This window comes from Sander vitreus, chromosome 14, assembly GCF_031162955.1.
Source record: "Sander vitreus isolate 19-12246 chromosome 14, sanVit1, whole genome shotgun sequence".
In the NCBI taxonomy this organism is placed as follows: Eukaryota; Metazoa; Chordata; class Actinopteri; order Perciformes; family Percidae; genus Sander; species Sander vitreus.
In genome coordinates this window covers 13,430,059-13,442,471 of record NC_135868.1, presented here as the reverse complement: position 1 = coordinate 13,442,471, position 12,413 = coordinate 13,430,059, and the positions used below count along the sequence as shown (strand labels likewise).

The 12,413-nt window shown below is 39.8% G+C and overlaps 1 protein-coding gene across 1 annotated transcript in view; it reads right to left on the bottom strand.

Moving 5' to 3' along the window:
- Positions 1–12,413, bottom strand: part of csmd3b (CUB and Sushi multiple domains 3b) — a 397,291-nt gene that overhangs the window by 352,282 nt on the left and 32,596 nt on the right. The window lies entirely within an intron of this gene.

Sequence of the window (12,413 nt, the reverse complement as noted above, 5' to 3'; positions counted from 1 at the left end):
ATACCTTTTTCTCATGAAACTGGAAATGTATTAGAGGCAGTGGTGGTTTGTGTACCATGCATTCAAACAATTTATCCTCCTTCGCACGCTCAGTTATAATAAATGCCAGTGTGCAAATATCTTTTTTCCGGGAAAATGTGAAAGAAGAGTGAGGAATCCCAACACACTATATAGCCAAAAATATGTGAATCTGTTCATCGTAGAGCTAGACCGATATCTGCCGATATTAGCTTTTGCAGATGTACTGATATACAGTATATGTCTACAGTATAAAAGTACAGTACAATATTAAAGTAAAGAAGTGTCAAAGATTTGTTTCAGGTCATTAAAAAACAGTGGGAAAAAGTTTTTTTTAATGTATGGTAAATATAGGCCTATTATGGAGCCCCGGAAGGGAGATTTTTTCAGTGGACTACTTTTGCATTCCCTTGCAATATGTTTTGCGTTCCCTCGCAATATGTTTTGCGTTACCTCGCAAAACTTTTCTTCTTCCATTCCTTCTGCACTTGTCTATTTCCACTCAGCTGCCCAGCGCAATGAATCAGCTCGTTGCATTTTACTTTGAGCTGGGAATTATGCCAATATACAGTACTGCTCAATGGGCACATTTGTATCTCATATAGGGTATAATCAATAGCCTATTTCTTAAATGTATAAAAAAGAGAATGTGCGATGCCAGAACTTTGCATGATGTGGCGATGAACAAACACTGAATTATCAGAGAATCTGCAGCTCCCTAGTGTACAAAGAGAGAATGTTAGTTCAGGGACAAAAACGTGAAAATACAGCCTGCACTGTGGTTACAATCAACTATGGCTACAACCTTTCCTGATGTGATTTGACTTAGGCTAGTTTACGTCAGTTTTCTTCTAATCAGCCACAAATGACACATAAGAAAGTGAAACTTAAAAAAAGGCCAAATAAATGTATTGTCTTCTGAGCTCTCAGGGTTTTGTCTGACTAAAGGCTATGCCCAATATGGCATTACATTCTTATAATAACAGCCTGCTGTCTAATCTAGCTATATGTCCAGGTTGGTAAAGTGTCTACAAAAAGTCTACAGTTTGGTAGTATGGCATCTACTGTAACACATTTGGGATCTAATAGCACTGTATTTGATTTCAAATTAGATGAAATGGTGTCTTATGATAATGCACATAATTTAAAGTATTAGGATATTTGGTTTTAAATTTATAGTGTCTAATAGCCTACATTTTGGGTCTATTGCGGCATATTATGTGGTTTCTAACCTAGGTGGTGTCTAAATAGGTTATATCTGTACTTGTTTGTTTACTGTCTGATAAAGAACATATTTATTTGTCTAATTTGATACAACCATAGAAATAAAATGGACACAAGCTACGAGTTAGCAAAACATAAGCGGAGCCTCTATAAAGCTCTGAGGGGAGCTGCAGATTCTCTGATAATTCGATCAGTATTGGTTCATCGCCACATGCGACACATGCACTTTATCTTTTCATTCATTTAAGAAATAGTTATTGATTATAGAACAGATATGAATGTGCCCATTGAGCAGTATATCAGCATTTCCAGCTCAAAGTAAAATTCAACGAGCTGATCTATATTGTGGCGCTGTGCTGGGCAGCTGAGTGAAAATAGACCCATTACTCGGGAATGGAAGAAGAAAAGTTTTGCAAGGCAACACAAAACATATTGCGAGGGAACGCAAAATGTATTGCGTGGGAATGCAAAACATATTGCGAGAGAAGGTAAAACATATTGTGAGGTAACGCATTAGTTGTCCCCTGAAAAAATATCGCCGTGACCCTTCCGGGGCTCCGTAGCCTATAGCTAGAACCAGCAGCTGGTTAGTTTAGCTTAGCTTAGTTTAGCACAGAGTCTGGAAACAGAGGCAAGTTTGACTCTATCCAAAAGTTATAAAATCCACCTGCCAGCCCCTTTAAAACTAATTAAAAATGTGAACCTTGTTAGTTGAATCTGACAGCAGTGCTGGTAAGCAGACTTTATTACCTTTGGACAGAGCCAAGCTAGCTGTTTCCAGTCTTAATCGAAGCTAAGCAGCCCTATTCATGGTCATATTTACTATACCGACATGAGAGTGGCATCAATCTTCTTCTCTTACTCTCTGCAAGAAAGCAAATAAGCGTATTTCCCAAAATGTCAAAACTATTTCCCTAACGCCCCTAGTTTTGTTATGGCATAAACAAATACTAAACGGGTGCAATATCCGGGTGCCCACATACTTTTGGTAATGTATCGCAGGTCTTTGGGATTACAGATCTTTTCTCTCCTTTCGCCATTATCGCTGCTCTTTCCCTGCCTCCATAAATACTCCTCTCTTTTACTCACATTACGGTTGGCTTTTACTATCATGTTTGCTTATTCTCCTAAGTAAGTGTCAGCCATAAGCCCAGTGAAATTCAGTAGCTATCTCTGAAGGCTCATTACAAGCCAACCACAATCACTGGATCCATAATCTAATGCTGAGGCCAAATGACACCCCTGATGATTGGACAATGACCCATACATTTAATTAACACTCACTGATTGGCTGCTTTTTCGTCCCTCGAGTCAAAGGTAACCTATGTTAAATGTCCCCTTTATGCAAATAAATGAATTCTAAAAAAAATCAGCACATCATTCAACAGGCTCACGTGGAGCCTCAGTACTAATTTTACTTTTCCATCAACAGTTTCCATTACATTCCCTTTCTCAAAAGCCTTATCTGCATTTGATGTGCCCGCTGGAGGGGATTTCTTGAGATATGGTGGGAAATTGAGCACAACAACCTCCCAGACTGGGCCAAATAAACCAGTAAGCAGATCATTTGATTAGTGTAATTTGAATTCTTTCAATTACTTTTGCGCCACTAGGGTGCTGGATGCCAGTAAGTGATTCTAAAGGAGCAGCAATGACAGCTGGAATAGAGGGGGTACACTTTCTTCATAATTAGGATTACAACCAACCATAGACACACACAGAACCACTCATGGGCACACACATGGCATTTTTACAGTTTTCTGCACACAGATTTTTACTGTTATTGTCTTGATTGCAGTTTATTGTATTCCCCCTTCTACTTTTACTGCAAGAACTAGGGCATCCTCCCTCTCTTGCTCTCTCTCTCTCACTTGCACACATACGTTAGCCTCAAGCTGAAAACTAAATACACCTGGTGAGAGAGATACACGCATGCGGTTTAAAGAGACAAAAAGGAAGTGAAAGGGGGAAAAATAAAGAGGGGGGGGTTGATGGCTGCCTGGGAATTGAGGAGAGAGGAGAGTAAAACAGAAGGTCCCACAAACGAACACGCGCACACACACAGACACACACACACACACACACACACACACACACACACACACACACACACACACACACACACACACACACACACGTTGTGCTGCTCACACACATTAGCCTGAAGCTCAACACAGCTACACCTGGTATAGGAGACGCAGAGAGATGCAGAGAGAGCAATAGATATGAGCTTGCCTGTGAATTGAGGCCATGCAGAGGGAGACAGAGGTAAAGACAGCAAGAAGGAGGACGAGTTAGGAACCACTGATGGTGTGAGCTAGGTAGGAAACAGCTTCACAGCATGCACAAGAGAGAGAAGGAGAAGGTAAATGCGGTAAAGGTTGCTCAAAGAAAGAAGGTATATTTCTAAAAATGTGAGCTGAATTGGAGAAAGATTTTTACTACAATAAATGCTTCATGAAGGCAAAGTAAGAGATGGTCTTGATAAATATAGTGTAGAATAATAATCATGAGAAAGTATTAAAAGACATTCTTACTGCAAATCAAGTCTACTTATGAGTACAAAAAAAGTAACCTACAAACATCCTCTTACACACCCAAAAATGTTCTGTGTGCCGTTGCATTGACGAGCGCGGATCAAAGTTATGCGCATAAATGTCAGAGGCGTGAGAAAGCGGAGTGTAAAAAAATGAAAACATATACAGTATACTTGAATGCAGAATTGAAGGTGTGTCAGCGAACTGCAAAATAAGGAGAAGAAAAAAATAGCATCTTATGTAACAAAAACAGTAGTCATGCAGCTAGAAACAACAAATACAAATACATAGGAGCGAGTCGCTCCTATGTATTCTGAATGATTCTGAATGGCAGATTCTACGCTTACGAGAATACTTTGATTAGTTGGTGGAAGTAATTACACATGAATGAGTACATATTTGTGAAAGAACAAAGGGGTTTTTGCTAAGAATCAACTAAAAAAATTACACAATGGAGTTTAAATGATTTTACTGAGGAGTATCTGTGTGTGTGATGTTTGTGTGTGCATATGTGTGAAAACGAACATACAGTACATGTAAATGTGTGTTTGTGCATGTGTGAGGCCCCAGGAGCACCTTGTACTATAAGCATGTTTTCTCCCCTTCTACCCCACTGACATTCACATTTGAGTCTTTCCCTTTCTTCTCCCTTTAGCACAAACACAGCATTCTTCTTTTATTCTCTTCTCCTTTCCTCAGACATGAAAACAAATTTAGCACTTCCAACTAAATTCCGATAGAGACTCTGCGAATGGTAAAGCTTCTGATGAACACAGAGCTGTTATCATCAATCCTTTTGCCTATAGCTTTTGGGATGATTTCCTGTGTGGAAGCTGTATTGAGCCGCTTGAGTCTTCTAGCAGGAGGCATGTGGCAAGCTCTCAGTGTCTTCTCTCTTTGCTCCTTTCAAAAAACATGTTAACAGCACAGTGATGTTTTTTTTTCTCTCCCTGAAGATTGATATTAATGTTTAAATGTGCAAATTAAAGCACTTAGTTTTGCTTCCTCATTTTCTTCCTCTCTGTCTCGTGAGTATACTGTACTGTGCTCTTGTTTCCCTATCCCTTCCTCTTCTCTCTCTCTTGAGTATACTGTACTTTGCTTTGCTCTCTGCCTGTCTTTCTCTCACTCTTCCTCTCCGGAGTGTACCCTGCTTTCATAAGAATCCTATGCTCTATTTCTCCTTCTTGTGTCTGTCATGCCAACATTGACTCTATATCGTTATATATTCGATGTATGAATTAACCTATTTCCTCTTACTCCTCTCTCGCATTTAAAAATGCTTGAGAAGCACTTTTTTTAAATGTGATAATAATGCAATGAAGGTTCAAATTGCTTTCAGAAGTAAAACAGTAAATTTAAGCAAAAACTAAAGATAGATGCAACCAAACATTTACCGAGATTTTGCTTTGTCGATCTATGTTCTTGTTAACTTAAGCCACAGCAAATGCTAATTGGAGTGCATGTGTCAAGGAAAACAAAAGGGAAAGGATGAGGAGAGGGAAAGAGTGTGTGTGTGTGTGTGTGTGTTTGTGTGTGGGTGTGTGTGTGTGTGTGTGTGTGTGTGTGTGCAAATGGGTTGAGCAAAAAATGAGAAATAAGTGCATGAGGTCAGCAAGATTGACTCGCAAACTATCTTTCTTTCTCGATGTTGCTCACACACATACCTACCTACACTCAGAAACACACACAAAGTTACACAAATAATGAGAGAGGGAGCAGCTTTTTACCTTGAAGACGCAAAGAGGGGGGGAGCAAGAGAGAGAGAGAGAGAGAGAGAGAGAGAGAGAGAGAGAGAGAGAGAGAGAAATGGCAATGGACCAGAACAAACAGAGCTATATGAATATTTCTCTTCCATCTCTTTTCTACTTTTATCTCAACTGCAGTTTTCTGAGACTCCAAAAGAAAAACACTCACAAACATCAGAATATGGTCGTCAATACTTTGCACACACAACAACACACATACAAAAAGACATTTCAATGCCTACATTTCTTCCTAGAGTTAATAAAATGGAATATTCTTTGGTAATCCTCTTAATTTAGGATGCAATTCTACACAAGAAATAGAAGATTTTAAACATTTGTCCATAAAGTGAACTTATCACAATAAAGGAATATTTTTTCTTATGACAAAAAAAACATGAAAAAGGGACTAAAATGAAACTAAGGAAAAACACAATTGATAATAGGAGCATTGAAAAATGTGATCAAAACTGTTTCAAATATATTATAACCACGATAAATGTGAAGCAGGGCTTAATGAAAAACTGATGCAACTTTCTAGGTGAAATAAGACAGAGGACAAACACCTTAACCTAATATGTGGCCTTGTTTCTGAAATGAAATTCATTTAGTCATTTAAGAAAAGCACCTTTTGAGCTCTTGCTCAAATTTTTACAGCAACAAAGTTCATATGAAAGTTCTTAAAGTGCTGAGTCAGTATCATGATCCTATAGCACCAATGAAACACAAAACCACATATACACAGGGAGTCAAAAAGAAAATCATACTTACAGAGTCAAAACCACAACCAGCCGCACACACACGCACACACACACACACACACACACACACACACACACACACACACACACACACACACACACACACACTAGATGAAAGGAAAACAACTCATCTGGTCAGCACAACTTTGCCCCTTAGGAATGATTTCAATGTGTGTGTCTCAGTGTTAGACCCTCGGGTATCAGCTACCCTAGTTTAAGGTGTGATACACACACACACACACACACACACACACACACACACACACACACACACACACACACACACACACACACACAGAAAAATGTTTCTTGCCCTCGTCAGAGCTGCAGAGTGTAAGCTTGTCTTGGGATTCAATATTCTCACATACACTCCATTTCCTTTAAAATTATAAATGACTTCTACATGTAGCATATGTAAGATATAAGATGTATAGCAAATGTGAATATGTGAAACTTTTAACCACATTGCAGTGGTAAGCAATCCCTCTAGCTGTATAAAGTCACATAGCTTGAATCAGCATTTAGTATCATTCAAGAGACAGGCCAACTCTTTTGGTTCGGCATTAAATACAGTCTGAGCAACACCTTGAAAACCAGCAAATATACACAAACTGTACAATAAGTTTGATACTGCCTTTTCACAAAGCAAACATGTGTTCCACGGACACCATAAAAAAATAAAAAAAGACTGATCAGATCACTAATTTGAGCGACATCAAAACATGTTTCTTCAAGATACCTTCTCCAAATTGAATCTGGCTCAGTAGCCAGCTGCTTGTCCCCTTGCTATCTACTGCGGCTGTTTTGGCGGACTGCTAGCACAAACTGCAGCATGCATATTTCACCACATCATGCTGGCAAGCATAAGAAAGCACAGGTTGCTTTTGCCATCAATGCTAATTTTGCTAGCATCTTGAGAGTCATGCTGGACACTGCACAGCCTGGTTGGTATCACAGCTTGATTGTCATCATAGCCAGCACAAGACTAAAATAGCTGTCTGGAGTTTACTGTGCATTGTTAGTCATGCAGTTACATAAAGTCAGGACTACCCAGGTGCTATTTAGGTTTTACTCCAGCTTCATCTACAAAAAAAAACAATGTTTTGCATAGAAAGCAAGTATAGGGCTTTTAAAAATCTCTCTCTTTGTCAGAGAGCAGGGTCACCCAGAGAGCAGCAACACTTCAGAACGTGTCAACACCTTGTTCAAGGGACCTTTGGCAGGGATAGTAAGCGTCGTAGGTGTTATACCAGCCACATTCCAGTTCACCGCTGGAGTGCATCCTTCAGTCAGTGGTGGATTGAACTAACCACCTTTCTGTCTCTTCACCTTAGGCTAAACCTCTGTCTCCATAAAAAACATACCACAATATATAAAGGGTTTATTTTCTGAGTTGAACCGTAGCAGTAATATACTAAATGCAATTGCCATTTTTTGTCAAAAGTAGCTGTAGCGATTTAAAGATCTTTTGGATTAATGATGTAAGGAGGCAGCAACAGGCCATCAGAGGAGAGAGTCGTGACCAAAAGTAATACATACAAATACACATACTAAAGTACACACAAAAACACCCACGCAAATACACAACCAGGCAGCCATGCATACAGGCAAACACATCTGCACTAATACGTACTGTCACATGTACACACATAAAGAGACACGTAGACACTGTAGTCACAAAAATTATTTTACTTAATGATTTTTATGAGAGAAGTGAAGAGGTGAGGAGTGGAGGTGAGTGGGGTGGTTTTAAGAGCTGGAGAGCCAATAAGAGGATCAGTTGAGTCTGGTGGCATATCAGTTTTAAGAGCCAACATAATGAAAAGGTTCAGTTCCCAATATTGCCAAAGTACCCTTGAGCATTAGTCTCGCTTTGCCAGACCCTCCTCATAAGCGCGCTGAAGGAGGGTCTGGCTACTCAGATAGTCTAGCTAGCTGTCTCAATTTAGCATGCAAAGATCTGAGGAGCAGTCAACAATAGTCCTCATAAATCCACCGAATTTAAAATTACAACAAAAAGAAAGCGAAAGGAAACGGAAAATACATGCATCCGGCGGAATTTCCTGCAGCAACGGAGTAATCCCAGAAGTGGAACGGGAATGATATAGACTACTTGAGCAATGACACATTTGGTATTGTATGTGCCAACCTACAAGCACAAGGACAATAACTAGTTTCATTTCCATTTGCCGATTAATGATGACGAATGGTTTTCCCCAAATGGGATTTAAAGGAAAATTCTGGTTTAAACTTGGACCTTGTATTTGTATTTTATAAGGTTGTATTAACCAAGTAATTGGTAAGATCCTTTCAATATAGTCTGACAGAGCAAGAGATGAAAGAAAGAGTGTTCTGACCATCAGAAAGGTTGTAAATAAGTTGATTGTTCAGCAGGATTATCTAAATCCCTTTATTTGGACACGTGGCTGAAATTAGTTTCTTTCGCATAAGGTGGTTTGAGCATCTGAATAGGATGCTTCCTGGATTCCTCCAAACTGAAAGCTCTCTGGATAACCCATGAGTGGACCTTAAATACACACATCGGGCTAGGGAATATCACGGGTTGCCCCAGGAAGGGCTGGACTACATGGCTGGTAGAGCCATTCACTAACAGGGTTGGCGGTTCAATCTCTGGCTCCTCCTGTCATATGTTGAAATGTCTTTGAACTGAACCCTGATTGCCACTGATGAGTATGGCAGGTCTGTCTCAATCTGTGTGTGTGTGTGTGTGTGTGTGTGTGTGTGTATGTGTATGTGTGTGTGTGTGTGTGTGTGTGTGTGAATGAGAGGCAAATTGTAAAGCATTTTGCCCGTTAAGGAGAAAGGCACTAAATTAATTAGTCTGCCACCTGGACCTGCATAAACTGCAGAAAATAGATGGATGGACTTTATTTGGAGGTAAAGTGAAAGTGAGCGTATAAAAAAAACAACAACTGTAAGTGCACAAAACAGTAAGTACGGTAGATCAAAATTGAACCAGGGAGCATGTCTGTAAACTGATGTTCACAAAGGACAGTTTGTGCAAACAGTAATAGTGTAATAGTTTGCCTCAGTTGTATCTACCAAATAAATCTGGCTGACCTCGAGGTTTGTTTTCCAACCTGTGTGAGTACCTGACTGATCAAATTTCTTTGCCCAGTCAGAATTCAGATGTTCACACTGATCTCATGATGTGGCGTATGTATGACACGCCAATTCGTATGCCATTATTGGCGTGTTATCAAGACGCATATTCGCTTTTTAGCGTGTTTATCAACACCGTTTGGCATCCATTGACTTACATTACCTTGCAATTGCGTGTGAATTTACGCCGTAGCGAGTAGTATGAAACGGTGAAAATCTGCGTAGGGAGGTTGGTCCGGGTGGCGGATGGGTCAAACACTTTCACCCAGGAGACCGGGGATCATGTCCCGCGTCACGTTTCCTAAACTCCACCGTTGCATTCTTCTTTTACTAAATCCAACCCCGTTGTTCTTTTCCTAAACCCAACCGGTTCTTCTTTTCCTAAACCCAACCTGTCCACGGTATACGGCGCTCAAAATGCATGCAGATCACACGCCACTTAGCTTTAGAAAGTGGCGTGTACGTTTACGTCCGCTGTATACAGCGTAGACATACCCACGGATAGCTCAAAATGCATACAGATAACACGCCACTTGGCTTAAGAAAGTGAGCGTGTATGTTTACGCAAAGTTATGATATCATGTTGGAATGATGGTAAAAAATACAAAATAAGATCCAAGTTGTAATAATTAAAAGTTGTTCTTTAACCTTGCCCAACATATGTGTCAAACCCAGTTCTCTCAAGAAAAATGACAAAAACATTTGGTACAAAAGATAACGATACACTGTTGGCTTGACTTAAGAGTTTTGCCCCCAAATGCATTTTAAAAAAGTACAGTGATCTAAACAAAACAAATATACCACTACAGCATACAAACCATGAAGAAGACTGGAGGCTTGTGTGTTGTAGTATTGGGTATGGGTAACACTACTCTTCTTCATTAATTAGTCTTATGCACAAATCCATTTTTTAAGTCAAACTAGCAGTCTGCTAAATGTACTTAAGGGTCCTTAGCTCCTTTCTACCCATAAAGAAAAGCCTGTAGCTGCTGAGCTGAACAGCATAATCCAACAATAATGAAGACTCCTAATTAGCTGTGTGTGTATGTGTGTGTGTGTGTGTGTGTGTGTGTGTGTGTGTGTGTGTTGATGTGAGCTTGTCAAGAGGCGGGTGGTATGATTTCAGTTGTCGGGGGGTAAGTGAGTGTGAATCAACCCTGCTGACATCAAATACGCTTTCTCACACACACACACACACACACACACACACACACACACACACACACACACACACACACACACACACACACACACACACAAACACACACAGCTGAAGTTAAGCTGTACATGCCACTCATTGCACTAGTCATTGTTCTCACTGCCATGAGCCATATTGACTGCAAAAGAGGGAGTCATGCATGTGTGTGTGTGTATGTGTGTGTGTGTGTGTGTGTGTGTGTGTGTGTGTGTGTGTGTCTGTGTGTGTGTGAGAGAGAGAGAAAGAGATGGTGCCTAGTAGGTTGTAGGGTGACACACTGACAATATTTATGAGTGTTCAGTGTCTGCATGCTGTTGGTGTATATATGCAAAGTTTGTGTGGGGGCGACGAGACATCAACGTGTGTGTGTGTCTGTGCATCAGCCTGTGTGTGAGAAAATGTTGCTGAGTCATCTGGCCCATTTAATTTACTCCATCTCTTCAGGAAACCGCTGCTGTGACATCGCAACCTTGAGTAAACTTTATTGGCTCGCAGGACCATTTAGAGGAGCACCAGAAGCCAACGAGATGTGACAGCTGAATAAACTTCTTGTGTTAAACTTAAACAGGGTTTCTAGAATGATCAGCATGGACACAGCTAGAAATCCTAGTGTTCCCACACACATGCACACATATGCCACCTGGCACCCTCATGCAGCAAAGATTAGTGTTATCAGTGCAATTTAGTCCGCAAAGTAAGAACTGATACTGTAGTATTCTATGACTTATGATATCAATTTCAGATAATAATCTTTGCATGGGTTGAGATAAATAACACAATTTTACTGTTTTGTAAAGGCTAAGATGATCAGTCTGAAATTACAGCAAAAAAAGAAAATGTGATAGTCTCCTACTGTATTTTCTCCATTAGATTGATATTGTATTCACGCAGAAAAAAAAGGCAGAAAATTAAGTTGGCACCTTTTGTCTTCCATTCTGTTCCCTGCTGTGAAATTCTGCAATAGTAATGCTCTACTTTTATTTATTGTAAGATCATAATGTGATACTGGTATCTTTATCAGTGCACCTCTGTATGCATTTAAAAGAAGACTATGAGAAGATATGATACTTTTACACAGTGCACTACCCGGTATCTTTATCTTTAAAATTTCTTTTTGTATAAGTTTCTTATACTTTTCTCTCTCTCCACTAATGTAAATGCATCTACAGTTTCATTGAAGCAAGACTTAGAACCTCTATTAGGAGCAACTTGTATAAGCCATTTTGCTCTCAATTTAATTAGATCATTTCTTTTTGACCTCAAGACTTTACTGGGTGCAACGTTACCAAAGTAGTCTAATACACAACCTTCATTCTCTCTTTCCCAATTTCCTGTCTGTATCTTAACTGCACACTATTGAATAAAGGCAATGATGCCAAAAAAACAAAATTAAGTAATCTGACCGCCTCGCCTGAGTGACCAACTGACCGACAATGACATCCTTAAAACCCCACACTCTCACTAACAGCGCCAGGATCAGATTGACAATCACTCATCACAGTTTGTTAGATCAGCAGTTTTAACATGAGCACATCTGGCTGAAGACGACGTAGTCAAGATTCAACTTAGAGCAAAGAAGTTGCTTTTTTTTTTTTTATATATATATGTATAGAATATGCTGCACTGTCTGAATTGTGGTGGCGATCACACTTAGGAGCTGCTGATCGTCTCGCTGCAGGCTTGACTTGTTCCAGCAATTTTCCCCCACAGATATAATAATCACAATCATTTGAGTCATCTTTGAGGGAAGAGCTTCTGTAAATGGTGGATTTTGCAATTGGAAGATGGAAAAGAAGTGCATGCCAAT